This window comes from Artibeus jamaicensis, unplaced genomic scaffold, assembly GCF_021234435.1.
Source record: "Artibeus jamaicensis isolate MK-2021 breed Jamaican fruit bat unplaced genomic scaffold, CSHL_Jam_final scaffold_474, whole genome shotgun sequence".
Lineage (NCBI taxonomy): Eukaryota > Metazoa > Chordata > Mammalia > Chiroptera > Phyllostomidae > Artibeus > Artibeus jamaicensis.
The window spans coordinates 26,440,483-26,457,124 of record NW_026522046.1 but is presented as its reverse complement, the minus strand read 5'-3'; the positions used below and the strand labels follow the sequence as shown (position 1 = coordinate 26,457,124).

General features: G+C 42.6%; 1 long non-coding RNA gene across 1 annotated transcript in view; it reads left to right on the top strand.

Annotated features, from left to right (window-relative positions):
* LOC128626273 (uncharacterized) overlaps positions 1 to 13,528 on the top strand; it is a 33,001-nt gene extending 19,473 nt beyond the window's left edge. Inside the window, exons 2-3 of the long non-coding RNA XR_008390193.1 lie at positions 9,306 to 9,474; positions 11,249 to 13,528. This is a non-coding gene — a long non-coding RNA (uncharacterized LOC128626273). The remainder of the gene's footprint in view (positions 1 to 9,305; positions 9,475 to 11,248) is intronic.
* The last annotated feature ends 3,114 nt before the right edge of the window (positions 13,529 to 16,642 follow it).

Sequence of the window (16,642 nt, the reverse complement as noted above, 5' to 3'; positions counted from 1 at the left end):
TATTTAGGCACTGGGTACCAAAGAAGTGCTTGATTATAATGATAAAGGACTGAAAGCTCACCAGGATTTGCAGACATATTTCAGGTTTCCTAGAAGAGAGCACTAGTCCCAGTGTTATGAGCTTGTCCTGGGCATGTTATAGTCATCTTGTGAAGAGCTGGCTATAAATAGATCGGTTCTTGCAATCCTGATTCTTACTGCATCTTGAAGAAAGAGTATAAAATAGAAGCACAGAATTCAGAGTTGAATTGGCTGTTGGGGGTTCTTTTGTTAAACACATTAATTTCACAGATAAAAAAAAAAGCTGGAGAAACTAAATATTTTGACCAAGGTCATCCAGCTAACAAATAGACTCTCTAGCCTGTCTGTGTTTTCTGACTTCAGTTGGAACTAGGTTTAGAAATCACTGTATCACAACAATGTATGTGTGTGTATATATATGACTATATACTACTAGTGTGTGTGTGTGTGTATGTGTATATATACACACACACATATATATATACACACTATATATGTACTTATATAGTAGCTTAGAATTAACAGTCAGCTTTTGTTCTTAGCTGTCATTTTAAAAACATTTTATTCTATTTTTTAAAAATATATTTAGAACATAAGATAATACAATGGATACTTGCATTTTGAAGCTTACAGAATTTATTCACTTAATAAATTCTCATCTCATGCTTGGAACAGTATTGCAGAGAAGGGTATTATATTTTATCTGAAAAGACTGAAACTCAGAGAAGTTTAGGGACTTGCCCCATAGTGCATGCACAGTACTACAGAGTAGCTGACTCTCAGACAGAAGGATTTTCATGAGTAAAATCTGACACCTTGACATTTGGGGCAAAAGTGAAAATTTAGCCAGAACTGAGAGTGTGAGAGTTGGAATTGAAAAGTGGATATATTATGTGGCAAGAATAATTTTAAAGACGTCCCCCACCCCCACGCTATCTGTCCCCTGGTTATTCGACCAAATGCTACTCTAGGTACTGCTGTGAAGGGACTTTGCAGGTGGAATTAAGGTTACTAATCGACTGAACTTAAAATAGGGCAACTAACCTGGATCATTCAGTTGGGCCCAATTTAGTCACCCAAGTTCTTTAAGAAGAAGAAGGCAGAACAATTCAGCAGAGGAAATATGAGGCAAAAAGCAGGTTAGAGGGATTAGTAGTAGAGAATGATTCTATCTGCCATTGTTGCTTTGAAGGTGAAAGACAAAGGCCATGAGATGAGGAATGTGGGTGGATTCTAGATGCGAAGACCACCACCGGACCACAGCAAGCAAGGGAGCAGGCACCTCAGTCCTACAACCACAGGAAACTGAATTCTGCCAACAAATTTAAAGAGCTTGGAGATTGGGCCTCAGAGCCTCTCTAGAGAAAAGCAACCCTGCCGAGACCTTGACCCCACCCAGCCTGTGAGATTTTAAGAAGAGGATCAGGTGAACCCCACTGACCCACAGAACTGTGGATCAACAAATGGGCATGGTTGGACCCCACTAACTCTGTGGAAATTTGTTATAGCAATAATAGAAAACAGATACACCTTAAATGCTGCTTTTAATTTTTAGATTGCTTCAATTTTCATGTTAGGAGTTTATGGCCCTTCACTCCTCTTCTTTCCAGGGGTTCTTCCTAGTAGTATAGACGCCCAAGGCCTGACAGCTACATGAAACAGGAAGTACTATTAATCTGGGCAAGTATCGATAATGCCCTCAAAGCAAGGTTTCTGGTAAACTCGTTTCCAGGAGCAGAGCTGAGGCCTGAGGCCAGTATTGAGCATTCCACGTCCTCCTTCTCCGAATCAAAAACGGCTGGGCCTGCAGGTCTTCAGAAAATGGGGACAAAGAGTGGAAACTAAGACCTTGGCCCTGCCTAAGCATGTTGCCAGGAAGAAGTTCATAACCCCCAAGGGCAGGAAGGGCACGTGCCCACTGGGAGCACAGTGACATCACCCACTAGTAAAAGGTGACCCAGTGAATGCTAGGCTCTCTCCAGTCAGATTAGGCATTTCTGTCCCTCTGAGGAAGAGTGAGTTAAGGAGGCGTGAGAGGAGGGAGAGAAGTTTTTCCATCAACAAAGCTGCAGAGTAAGGAAAGGTAGAAGGGACTCTGCCTATCACTTTTACAGGCCAAGTGTTCTTTTTTGGGTGGTCATGGGATAGAAAAAAAAGAATGTAGAAAACTGTGAACAGGCACCATTTGGAACACTATGTCTGAATCTGGAAGAGTGTGTTCCTTTAAAGCACTGAATCCCAGATGCTTTTAACATTATTGTGATGCCAGAATAATCACTGGAAATAAGAAAAGGGATAAAGAATTTGACCTTTCTCTATAAGTCTAACGTTTGATTCTCACATGTGTTTAAAATTCTCGACATATAAAAATGGGCCGTTTGAGAGGAGTGTTTTAGGGGGATATCAACATTTGCTATTTTCACCTCTCTATGAACAAAAGAGGGGAAATCATGGTGCGTGGTTTGGAAGCTGGAAGAGTCGGGTTAATGGCTACTTTAGGTACATAGAGTTTGAGGACCCTCCAATATTCGTCTGAGAAGTATGTGAAAGTTCCTCAGTTGGAGTTACAGGTGAGATGCAAGTGTGTTCTAGGGGAGGACTATGAGTTCTAGGAGTAAATTGTCAGTTTAAGACAAAGCTTTTGGAGGTGTTGGGAGCATGTGAGATTACCAAGTACCTAAGTGGTACTTGATATAAATATATCAAATTTCAATATAAATATATGTTTACAACTATTTAAAGTTTCTTGGTCCTGATATTTGTCCTTAGATTTGAGACTACAGTACAATGGTTACATGTCAAGAATTTACCTGCATTGGTTCCCTTCATGGCTTCACAAAAGAACTTAACTAACCCCTCCTATATGTATGGAGAGGGAAATGTCACTTGGTCCATATGTCTGCCCCCTCTTTGTACCTCTCAGATGTTGAGAAGACAGTTGAATCAATAGTTTAGAGCTGGACTGGAGACACACATTTGAGACATGTAGTGTATGGAGGTTTTAATGCCCTGGAACTGGGAGCAAGTGCAGCTAGAGGAAATGGCTGTGGTTGGAGCCCTGGGCTTTCTGCTGGTAAAAAAAAAAAAAAAAAAAAGAAAGAAAGAAAGAAAAAGAGGAGCTAGGGGAATAGGCAAGAGGTAGGTCTTTGCCTGAGGCAGAAAATACTAGGAGAATGATGTCACTAAAAAGGTGTGTTTAAAAAGAAGAGTGTGTTCAGTAAGGTCAAGTGCTACTAACAAGGAGAATAAGGTGAGAATGGGAAATTGACCAATAGCTTTGGGCCAGATACAAATTCCTGGTGACCCTGATAAGGGTCAATGTAAAGGATGAAAGCCAGGACGCAGCAGGTTGCTCAGGAAAAGAGTTTTGAAGAAATGGAGACAACTCCTTCCATGGGTTTTGTTGTGATGAGGAGAGGAGAAATGGAGAAATATCTGAAAAGCACTATGTTGTTTTTTCTGTGTTTGATTTGTTTTTTAAATGGGCGTTCCACTGGGAAATGGTGTGTGTGTGACCAATAGAGAGACCAAGAGGGGGGCTGGTGCTCTGAGAGAGATAGGCAAACACAAACTTACCCAACATTGAGGTGTTTTAGAAAGCACATTAATATATAATCATTAAGGGTCGTATTTGCATCATATTATGGACCTCAAGTGAAAACACAAGTTCAATCAAGGACTTCTTTCCAATCTAAAACTGCAATATTTTACTGCCACTCTTGCATCTGTCTTATGTTTATGGCCCTTTTCAAAAAGACAGGGTGTGGGTAGCAGCAAATCCAGTAACAATGAAGGCAACTGTTGGTATCGCTACCTTCTGTCTCCCCTGGAGACCCCTTCTTATTGGATATCCCAGAGATGTAAGGGAAGAGCGTGGTGAGGTGGTTTCTCCAACATACCTCAGGATTCTGGCCCCCAAGCCCTCTGCTCTTAAACACATACTCTGACAAGCCCTTAAATAAGAAGGAGATGACAAATACAAGAGATTAGTGGCTAACTAATGCCTTTATCCTGTCAAAAACTCAAGGACAAGTGTAGCACAGAGGAAAACTATTCCACAGTATACCATCCACATGTCCGTGAAGTCTGGAATGGGAGAACTTTGTTCTGAATAGTATTTTTTTTTTTTGGTCCAAATTGAAGAGTGATGAGAAAATTGTAGGCTGACTGTTGTGGAATAAAAGTCTCTACAGATTTTTACATAAACACATAGTAAGGGATTAAGCAAAGTAAATGTATTTGATAAAGAAATGGATGTCTAGCTTTCACAGTCTTTATGATGTAGAATAACTCCGATGTAATTTAACACGACATGATAACAAAACTATTAATATACTGGTAAGTAAGAAAATTTAAAAAGCCATTGCCTTTGTTCCCTGGAAATAACTGACTTTGGTTAGCAAGATTATTTAAGTTGAAATAATTGGGTTTCCTGTTCCTGTAATTTAGGTCTCACCTGTCACTGAAAATTATCTAAATCGTAATATACATATATATACACAATTGTTATATATAATTGTGCCATGTCAATGAGACTAAACATTTTTAAACATTTATATTCAAAGAGTATATTTTCCAGTAAGGAAAAAGTCTAGTACATTTGTAATATGCTTTTGACAAAAGATTTTTTAAAGGGTATTTACATAATTGTTTTTTTTACCATGGGATATTGTTTATATAGCACAATTTGCTGAGGTTATAGATATAGATTTCTTTAAAAACTCCTATTTTACCTGGTTAATTTTTCTTATTAAGAAAATTTTAGAAGACCAGCCATCATACACTATCAAATAACAGTACTATTGGGGGCACAGAAATGTTTTAATCTGCAGTGATAGTAAACCTTATGCCATAACCTTCCAGATCTTACTAAATCCAGCTTTTACTGTAGGGAATTCATCTGATTCCATTATTTAGCTGAGTAGAATGTTATAGCCATTAAAAGCAGAGCAATAACTCCTTTCACTGAAGTTGAGCACAAGACATTGTTGAATACATTTAATTACCACCTAATCGAGTCCTGGGACACTGCTTGCCCACTGATGGACTTCAAATGCTATTATTAATTTAATAATAACTTTTATTGAGTACTTATTCTTTGTTCTGTGCCAAGCACTAAACTATGTTCTTTACATACATTGTCTTGTTTAATCTTCTAAATAACCACATGAAGGAGGACCGACTTGTGTCTTAAATTTACGTATTAGAAAAAGAGTTTCAGAAAGGTTGTTATAATCTGCCCAGGGTTTGTTAGTAGAGCCAGAGTTGCATCCAGAGCCTATCTAATGCCCTATTGTAACACATTGAAATAGAGGAGTCCTCTATCCCAAATCTGGAAACCCTGGCATATAACCTGGCTGTACAATAAAACCTACTCTTTGTAGCCACTCAGTCTCTAACAATTTGCTGAGATAAGAGGTGTAGTGGCCATTCCCTGCAGTCTCCTTAACTGTTCTTTACTGCCCAAGGCTGGAAGAGGGCCAGCACAGAGCTGGCACTGTGGAATGTGCAGGTGGGCAGGTGACACGGACTCGCCCACCCAACTGTCTACCATTGACTGAGCACCACTCTGCGCCAGGCACTTGGCTAGAGTGTAGAACAAAACAGCCTGAGCTTCATCCTCACAGAGCTTTCTATCAAATGGATTAGACACACATTAAAGAAATAAACTACAAATTAATCAATATAAGAAGAAATTTGGTGGGGGGAGGGGGACCTGGTCACTATGAAAGGGATCAACCAGTACTTGGTTGTTCTGTCTTAGGGGGTCTGGGGAAGTCTCCACAATGGAAGGGCATCTGAACTGAAACCACTAATAAGGCATACCCTAACAGAGGAGTGGACGAAGAGACTGTGTACTCATTCATTCAACAAACGTCTACTGAGGACTTGCTCTGCACAAAGCACTGAGCTAGGTGCAAGGACTCCACCTGTGGAGAAGGCAGAAATGGTTCTGTCGCCTTAGAGTTTCTAGTGTTGTGAAAATGTCAAATGTAATGTCTCACCGAAGCTTTAGAAAATGTGTTGGTAATAATGGGTTGTTTTCTTTTAAAATCAATTAAGAACACTTGAGACATATTCAGCCCCAAAACTATGAGTCACGATGCTATGACTAGAAAGCATTTTTTGTCCTTAAGTTCTAAAAAAAAAGAAAGAAAACAGTTTATAACATGCTATAGTCATTCAATTCAGAAGTTAAGAAAAATAAATATCAGGTTTCTGGAAAGGAAACTGCCAGTGTGGCGGAGTCCTGTGTCACCCACACGGAGTTTTCCTACAGGTGGCGCTGTGCAGCTGGATTACTTTAAGTTGTCTTAAGTGATGGATTCAGTTCAAACCACAGATAGAAGCATGTTAACAAATCATTTTGGTTGGCTTAAACATTCGTCATCATTGGTAGCTTTTCACATACTGCTGGGCTGCAAAGGGGTGGTCTTGTGTTGATGTCATATTTATAGATGCTGGGGAAAAGATCAGTTAACTATTCAAAGGGCCTGCAACTTCATTATTTCAGCTGACATTTGCTTCATTCCATATGAACTGTTCAGTCTCCAAACAACGTAACACCTGCTTCCTTAATTTTGTCTATAAGAAAGAAAAATACCTGCTTATGATGATCGTATAGAGCCAAGCAGTCGCTTTATCTGTAGAGGTCGATACAGACTATTTGTTTCAAACAAGATGTCCTGGCCTCTGTTAGTTGAGACAGTTGTTGCTCAACTTATTTTTGAAACAAATAAATAAACCAGGAAGATATTCAACAATTACAACACCACCAAAAACACTCTAGAAACAAAGTACCAAAGAGCTGTCAGTGTTTTCTTTCCTGAAGAAACCACTCCCCAGTCCTCTAACATGGGTGCGGGGGACAGAATTTCTTTCATCAGTGGAGCAGTATCGCAGCCCTGATGCTCAGATTCACCCCCTGCCCTGCCTTCCATCTTGGGTATTTCTCTCTGATTCCTGCTGCTGCCACAGTCCCAGTCAGCCTAAAAAGCACTGCCCCCTCTAACACTCCAGACTCGGTATAGCCCAAATCTTCCCCTTGATGTCCAACTGAGACCAGGCCAGTACATGTAAGAAAGCCCTAAAGGCTTTACACAAATTAAGGGAAAGAGGTTAAGATGGAAACATGTAACTAGATCATCCATCCAACTTGTAAAATACAGCTCGTTCTCCTGGATGTGGGGCCTATCCTACCCCAGTCCTGGGTCTGGTTCCTCTTGGTGGGTGCCATCTTTGTACCCACCATCCAGAGCACATTCCAAAACATCTCAGCTCCTAAGAGACAAAGCCCAAGAGAGAAAACTACAGGAAGGGCATTGTCCATTGCTCTGGAGTCCTGTCTCAGGCTAGGTCTCCTCCCTGGGACTGAAACTTAAGCTGACCACCTCCTTCAGAGAACATGCTGTTCTTTACTCACAGGGTGAGGTCTTATCCTCAGACCTAAATAGGACAACCACATATGAATACATTATGATAATGTGCATGTGAGTGATACTGGTAAAGAACAGCAGGAAGATCATTTCACCAATAAAGGGTCCATGAGATGAGGACAGAAGCAGACTGCTGGGTACTGCCCACTTTCTGAGTGTGCACAAAGAAGCCAGGGGGCTGTAAGAAAAGGTTGGGCCGTCACAGCCAATTCTTTGGTGGTCATTTGGTAGGGTAAGGTGAGGCACAAATGAGCCATCTAAGGACCCCACCACTGTACAACATGGGCAAGTACACTTAAATGTCAAGTAAAAGTAGAAATTCTGGAGAAGGGTTCTTTGTGGCTCTCCAAGTCAGTGATGTTGGTTCATACAGGCACATCCTACCCGACTCATGACCACTCTGGCCATCACCACCCAATCTGAAAAATCTGAGTAACATCGATCTTCAAATATATCTCTGGACACAACTAAAATTAATACCACAGAGCAGACTCTCTGGAAAAATTGAAGGTGACTCCCAGAATGCATGTGCGCACCAATGTTGGCTTTCTCAAGTATACAACTTCACTGTAACCAAGTAGAGATGAGAGACATCAGCAAGAAGCAAAATTATCTTCTATCCTACCCTGTAAACTTCTCCCAACAATCCAACAGGTGATCTTCCCACAGTATCTGAGTGGAGAGAATTGACAGTAGCTCAGCTTTCAGAAACTATAACATTTGTCGTCAAAAGGATCTGTTGGTGCCGTGGCCATCCCATGGGGCAAGGGTCCTAAGACAATTCGATGGCTTCCATAGTCAGTGAAGAAGAATGTGCAAGAAACCAACTCAAAACTCTTTGCATGTGGTTATGTGCATGCATTTCTATGTAGAATGTTTACATAAAAAATTCTCATTAAAAAAAATCATCCATACCAACTCTTTCTACTTTAGATAGAAGGTGCTGATGACAGACATCTCCTAAAATATAAAACAAGTCAACAAAACATTAATAAGATCATAAGAGGAATAATAAAACCAATCTACTCTGGATAAGGGCCACAGTGTGGCATTTCAATAGATAACTAACCATAACAGAGCCCAGAGGGTTTTGGAAGGCAGCAATGGAGATCATGACTTGTACTGTTTTCATTCTTTTTTGCAGCTATCCAGTCAAAACATCTGAAGTCATTCTGCAAATCTAACATAGAAAGGGCCTCTTTTTTCCCTTGATGTGGGTCTGTGCAAAATTCATCATCTAGATGCCAGAGAGAATAACTATATCAACAACTTAGTTCCTAAGCCACAGGAAAGGAAGAGAAATTCTCTGACCTTGACCAATTCCACAGATGCAATGTGGATTATCCAGCTAAACTCTGACACCAAAAGGCTCTGCTTGCTCTCCTGAACACAAAGCAGAAAATGTCTGCCAGATAAACTTTATGGAAAATAGGAACTTCACTTGTGGTTCTTCACTTAAGTCGAGTGAACTCAATATTGTTGGTATTATCAGTTATTAGTACTTAGTAAGTACTTTTAAATATGAATGGTTCCATAGTCGTCAGAATGTTTTGGATGTGGTAAATCTATGTGTTGTCTTAAAAAGAATCCAACTAATGAAGTATTCTGGAATGTATATATGTAAGGCATGTATAAAAGCCAATAAATGTAAGCAATTTTGACAGTAAACTTCATACCTATTATTTTTATATTTTATCATCAGTATATTTTATCCCTATTATGTATTTTCCTGATTTAAAAGCCAGACTAATTTCTCTGGGTATTGACTCAAATTTAAGTGGACACTAATTAATAAAATACAGTTTAACAGTGTCTCCAAGGAAAATTCAAATATACTTTTTTCCCCAGGCACAGCTCCAAAAGGAGCTGGGAGCAGCAGCCTGGAAGGGGATACGGCCTGCGGATCACCGATGTTACTTGCTCCCTCCAGAGCTGCCTTCCAACTGCCGACTCGCTCACTTTCTCCTTCACTTGCACATGCTGAGGTGCCCACAGCCTCAGGAAACACCACTGTAAGGTGTGTATGTGCCCGGGATGGGCATGCACATTGGGGGTGAGTGAAGCAGACGTGACCATGTACCTCAAACACTTAAGACAGCTTTCTAAAGAGCAGTTAAAAAATAAAACACAAAACTCTGGTTGCAACTAGGTAACTCCTAAGTATTTTCAAAGGGCTGAGTCACACCATCACCACTCAGGCGACACGTCCCGATTCTTTCCTGCCAAAATTCCTCCTCACTTAGTACCTTTTAAATTCTCATTTATATCCATATCCCTCCCTGTCTGGACACAGTTACCATATAAGGGGTGGGGTCCCTTCCTGTATTGAAAAAAAAAGACAAAGGAGAAAGAACATGTCAATTTGCAGTAAAGGCTCGCAGGGTCCTCCTTTGTATTTGTGTGGCTTGGCTTTGGCAGTCAAAGAAAGCTGATGACCAACACCCCACCTCACCCCAGAGGCCTGAGGCAGCCCCGCTGCAGTGGAAAGCACTTTCTCTACTTTCCATTCATGTGGTTCAGTGCGAGGTAGCTCCTAGCTGTGAGGAACAGGCAATGAAATCAGAAACTAAGGTAGCCTGGAAGGACACACCCTTCTCAGGAAAGCAGAAGTTCACAAAGATATTTTACTCATTTGGCCATCTCAGCTTTGGGCTGTCAGCTGCCTCCCATGAGGCAATGGGGGAGAGTGTGGGCTTCAAAACTCAAGAATAGAGTTGCCATCAGCAGAAACATCAGAGGGGAAAAGTAGGTTTCCAACCGCAATGTGTTCACGCCATGAACTGATTCTGTCTGGTTCCAACCCCTTAAATCTTCTTTACATTCCACTCCAAGCATCCTCAGACCCTGTTACCTCTGAACTGCCTCATCCCAGAGGAAAAAGTGAGACTATGATTGTAAGACTAACTGTTAAATTGTCTGACCATCAAAATCTCGTATTTTTAGCAGGCCAAAATTCCAGGAACTTTATAGAGCTTCATAAATAAGAAAGTGAGGCAGGACCTGTCCAGTAACAGGCATTTCCCTAAGACGAAGGGAACTCAGGCTCCAGCTCGGCGCAGTAAGGCTCCTGTACAACCTAAAGCGAGCCCACTTGCCTCCTCGGGTCTGAGCTTTTACCTCCGTAGAAGTGCAAGCACTAGACTAAATTGTCTCTGGGGTTCCTTCCAGCTCTGAAATTCTATGACCCATAATTATTATATGGGTGGTATATTTCAATACTTAGCTGAAATTAGAAATGTCGAGAAAAAAAGCCCCTTCTTTAAACATTTCTAAAACTTGGAACTCAGATTTCGCAATAATCTTAAAGGCTTCAAAACCTGCCAACACCCTCAAGTTTATGTCTTTGTCAACTAAGGATGGAAAAACTGGGAAAAGTTTGGTTCGAGCAAAAATCAGGATACAACACTGCCCTGGAGGGTCTTTTTTTTTTTTTAAACTTAATCTTTTTTACCGATGTTAATTTGGGGGAAAATTTGGTCCAATTGTTCCTGAGCCATTTTGAAATCCAACAAAACAAAATTTAGTTCCAGTTATTTGCCATCTAATCCCAAACTCCATCAGCTCATTTATCTTCCAATTAGGCGTGGCCTTATCAGTGACAAGGTACCAAGAATGACAAGCCCCGGTCTGGTTTTGCCCGCGGAGACCAGTGAGTCTGAAAAGACTCTGAATTCGCCAAAACTTTCTCTCACTTCTTGGCAGGCTTTTACTGGGAGCCTAAGTGTTCTTATGGCCTAACTCTGAAGTTCATTTTAAGATCCTTTAACCTCATCTGCCTTTCTTTGTCACAGATACGAGAATCAAGATATGGGCTTTTCTTGGAACCACGAGGCCAACCTGCTGTCACTTTCTGGCTTCCTTGAAACCCCATGAAGGAGGCAGTGCCTGGGTCCCTGGAGGGGAAACCATTAGCCGACCATCCCTGGAGCAGGGATTTTACCTGCCACGGTCCCTCATGCTGTGCAGTGGCAAAGGGAGGGCCTGGCATGCAGGAGGAGCATGAAATACATTTGTAGTATGAGCACATTCTACCATGAGATGATACACACTAGAATAAATGCATAAGACATATGGAAAGAATGAAATTATAATCTCATGCATTTCAAAATGGACATGAGGAATAACCCTGGAAACAATTATTTCCTGTAAAAATCTATGATCTGTAGTCTATAGTTGTTTTTTGTTTTTAATTTGTAAAATTTGACCAAAAAGCCTTTCAAGCCTCATAAGCCCCATAAGCACTTATGGCTAATTTAACCAAAAGACATAGCTAGCTATTGAATTCTGTATCACCCACTGTTATTTTCTCAACGAGTTACTTCTGTAATGGAATTAACCAGCAATTCGTGACAATGTCATTTTGACTATTTGCCTCCATGGCATTGAATTTTACAAGTTGTTCTAGCATGCTGTCAACATAAAACCAAATCACCATATTGGAACATTTCCTCCTCTTCTTCTTCTCAGTCAGTAACTCCTGCCTTTAGTTAGCAGGAATTTACCCGGCAAACAGATGAGAGCCCCTTCTGTGCCAAGCCCGGGACTAAGCTCTGCAGAAACAGCAGAGAACAACAGAGAGAGAGTTCTGCCCTCACCAAACTTATCTTTGAGCAGGAAGAGATCAATAAATAAGTGATTACGTAAATGAGATGATGCCAGAAAGTTAGAGCCAAGAGAAAGTAAGGAGGCTAGAGATGGCGGAGGCTCCTAGGGAAGGAGCGCTTGAGCTGCAACCCCACAGATGCGCCCCCAGCCCACGAGTTCTGGGGCGGAAGTGTTCCAGGCAGCAGGGTCAGCAGCGGCCACGCCAGAGGCAGGAAGAAGCTTCGGGTATTTGAGGGACTGAAAAATAAGGCCAGCGTGGGAGACAGAGCTGGTACAAGAAGTGGAAAGCAAACAGGGCTCCTTCACGCCTTGTGGAGTCTTGCGGACCATGATGAGGAACCCACTGTTGGGTGACATGACATGAGTTGTTTCTCAAAGAACCCTCTGGATCTGTGGAAGGTGGCTTGGGGACGGGTGTGAGCGGCCACTGCCCAGGTGTGGCATGAGAGGCCCCACGCTCAGGTGGTGGCGGTGGGACCGAACACACAGGTAAGAGATAGACCTTGTCGGCAAAGGCACTGGGACGTGCTGGCTGAGTGACTGGAGGGGTGAGGGAAGGAGCTGGAGTGATGCCTTATTGAAACTAATGAGATCTACTAATTAGGATCACATTTTACCATAAACAAATTATTAAGCACTTTTCCTGCCAGTATCACTGCCCTGCCTTTAGGAATAAGGCTTAAAATTCATTAAAAAGGAGTCTGACAGGAGTCAAGGGACCTCTAATATTTTCTAACCGTGGGGAAGGGAACTGCAGAAGTCAAGCTATAACAATATGTCACATTTATAAAGCACGTCGCTGTTTACAAAGTGCTTTCATATCCATGATCTCGCTCACACTCTTTATTTTTCTTCCAATTTTATGACATTTCCATCGACGGGGTTGGATTAATAAACTGGTTCATTCACATAACAAAAACCAGATTCTGATGAAGAAGTGGTTGACACTCCGCTGCTTATTATAACTTTTTAACTCATTTTTATTGTTATTCTATTACAGTTGTCCCAATTTTTCCCCCTTTGCCCTCCTCTGCACCCATCCCACCCCACCCCCCACTCCCACAGTCAGTTCTCTCACTGTTGTCTGTGTCCGTGGGTCATCCACACATGCTCTTTGTCTAGTCCCTTCCCCTTTTTTCCACCATTGTCCCCCACCCACTTCTCCTCTGGTCACTGTCAGCCTGTTCCATGTTTTTGTGCCTCTGGTTCTATTTTGTTCATTAGTTTATCGTTCATTCGATTCCCCTCATAGGTGAGATCATATGGTATCCGTCTTTCACCAACTGGCTTATATGACAGGAGCTAGTCTTCTAACAGAGACAGTTTTCTGTAATTTAAAAGAAACATTTTTTTCATTATCTTTTTGTTTCAGTGTTATCCATGGATCACCCTGATCGTACTTGTGAAAATAAGATTCAATTGGAATTTTAAGAATGCCAGCATTGTGAAAGTTTTGAAATGAATATGCTTTACTGCAAATGAAAAGGAAATTCAGATTGTTATGCATGAATTAATTAGGGCCGTAACCTTCCAGGCCTGCGTGCAGATCAAAGCAGGCTTCTGCCCCAGAGCAGGCTGAGGGTGGGAGCTGCATGCAAACAAGGACTGTGATCTTCCCAAGTAGATGGTCAGGACCCTGTCTCAGCCAGAGAGAGCACGAGGCACCCAGCCGCAGCGTGGGGGACAAAGGCACTGGGGGGTTCTGCTGCCCCAGAAAAGAAACGGAGCGAAATGCCCCGTGGCCCATCGCAGAGCCCTGGCAGGAGGCAGCGTGGCTGAGCATCATGGACGGCACGGTGGCTGCGGGAAAGTGCAGGCCTCAGAATATGCCTCCCGCACTTTCTGTTCCCGCAAGAAATCTCAGAATAAAGTGGACGGGGCAGGGGCTTAGAGACCAGTGACCAGGACTAGGGGGCTGGTTGCATGATGAGAATGCAGCGTCCTCGAGGGGGGAGTGACCCACCCCATTACAGGGCTCATGGGGAGACTGAAACCTGTAATGCAAAGTGGACCCACTGTAGTCAGTGTTGTGAACGTGGATAAGCTTACCAAAGGGAATCTTTATTAAACATGAAAAAACAAGTGGAGAGTTATTGGTAAATGTCCTCACTGACCACTCTGCAAGTCAATTCAATAACCATTTACTAAAGCATGGTCCTAGGCATGGCAAAGATTTAAAAAAAGATGTTGTTCCTCCCCTCACGTTTCTGTCTCCTGAGGTACGTGCCTAGCTAAAATGCACAGCAGTCTGTGACAACCGCATGTCAGAAACACAGGTAAGGGTCTGTGAGAGCACAGGGCCGGAGGAAGACACTCATCCTGGTAGAGGATTTAAGGCGGCTTCATGGAGGAGGTGGCAGTACAGAATGAGAAGGGTCTCAATAAATCAAGTGGGGCAGAAGACAAGAAGCAAAGCCACACACACACACACACACACACACACACACACACACTGTGAGACCTGTCTGAGGAACAAAGCCTAAGCAAGAGGCACTTAGATGAGGAGATGAGCTTGAGTTTAGCCAAAAATCTAGTTAGAAACTAGACTGAGCCAGAAAGCTACATCTCTCGCAGATCTTTCTGGGTTACAATTATGTTTCAGTAGAAATGCGGATAGAAGAGTCCAGGCTCCAAAGACTGTTACTCTTTGACTTGTATGAAGGCAGACAAGCAACCAAGCCCACCTCTGGGTTCCCAGTGATGGCTCCGAAAACCAGTGCGCTACCAGAACGGTCCCAAGCCAGAGCTCTGGTGGGAGCTGACCAGGGCAGAGGCTGGCTGGGCTCTGTCTCCTGAGGGGGCCGTGTCTGCTCTACCCCGGGGTCTCCGTAGACAGAAAGCCATCTCTTTAGACACAATGTTAAATTAAATAAGGGTGCTTATGCTCTAAATTTCAGACCACTTTTAAAAGAGCAAAGACCCTCAAGTCTCCCATTGTATCTGCTTCTTCTCATGAAAGAAAAACACAAAAAGAGTGAAGGAGAGAGATGGGGTGGGGTGGGGGGAGAGAATGCATCAGAAACAAAGAACTGCATTTGGCGACAAGAAGACAAGGAGAACCAAAAGACAAGGAGACGCCAAACTCCAGGCATTGATAAGAAAAAACAGAAATAGGAAACAGAGGGAAAGAAGACAAAGACAGAGGGAACAGGTATTTAAAGAAACAGGAAAAGGACAGCAGAGAGGGGGAAGGACGGCATTAACAGGTTTGGAGAATTTGCATTTAACTCCGCAGCCTCTGCAGGAGGCGGTGAGCAGAAAGAGAAGAGATGTGGGAAGAAAAGAATGAGGATTCTAGGACACGCAAGAGATTCAGAGCCTTGCTCAGTCCTCTACCGGTTGCCTGGCCAGCCGCAGCAGTCTGTATCAAAGTCCCCTCCTGGACCTATGTCCTTTTTTCCACCTGCCTGAGCCCCAGAAGTAATTCGGCCCAATCAGCTATACAACTCCCACTGGAAGGGAAAGAGGTTTTCCACCCAGCCAGGAAAGTTCTGGTCTCCCAGGCCGGATGCCAGACAGAAAAGGGGGTGGTCAGGAGGTGGTCAGCGGCTGCCGTAGGGGCTGCTGCTGTGGCTGTCACAGCTGCATCTCCTGTCGCACACACGGTGGGGTCCACACATCGGGCTTGAGAGGAGGGGAATCGAGTCCATTCCAACATTCTCAGAAGGACCCCAGCAGGCAGGTTGTTCTGGACTTTCTACAAATGAGCACCTACTGCCTCAGGGAGTCCTACTCAGTTGTCACAAGCCTTTTTGCCTCAGCACACTGAAGACTGCAGACACCATGTGGTCCCTTGCAGTCTAAGCAAGCTGTAAATTTGTGATACTTAATATTCCTTCTCAGGCTCAAAAAAAAAAAGCTCTGGAAAATCTCCCCAGGGGAAAAAAAATACATGCCTGTAAAGTCTTACATGCATTTTTAGGGGAAGTGCGCTGCTCTTTCTCCTCTTGCCTCCAACCCCATCCATGGACCCTAGGAAATCCATCGAATCCAGATTAAGACTTCCTGGTCTATAACCACATTCCAGAAATCTCTGATTTCTCCCTTCAGACATGGAGGGTGCCTTTGGAAAAGGCTCAGGACGGCAGCACAAATAGAGGCATTGCTGGGATGAGAGGGACAAAGATTATCAGCTTTATGTTTTAACTAATGTATAACTCCGCTTCAACCCAAAATCACAAATGAAAAACAATGCACCGCCGAGACTCAGAAAGACAGACGGCCACTTCTCTGGATGTTCAGGGTATAGTGCTTCAGAAAATGATCCGTTTGGCGTATTTACTGGACTGAATAAAACATCAAAGAAAAAAAAACATGTAGAGGCCAGATTCAGACTATTTCATAGTTAAATCTGCTTCTGACTAATTATATTCCCTTTCTATTGAAAAACACTTAAACACTTTCCAATACTTTGGAACAAGAATCTGCTTTCAAGATGAAGGTGTTGCTGTCACTGCCTGTTTTTTCTTTGCTTTGTGATTACAAGTGCTGATCACAGCTTGGATAGTTGTACAAAATAAACCCATGATCACAGTTTGCATGTGATTAGTTCTAAATGTGTGTGGTCTATTGACAATTGC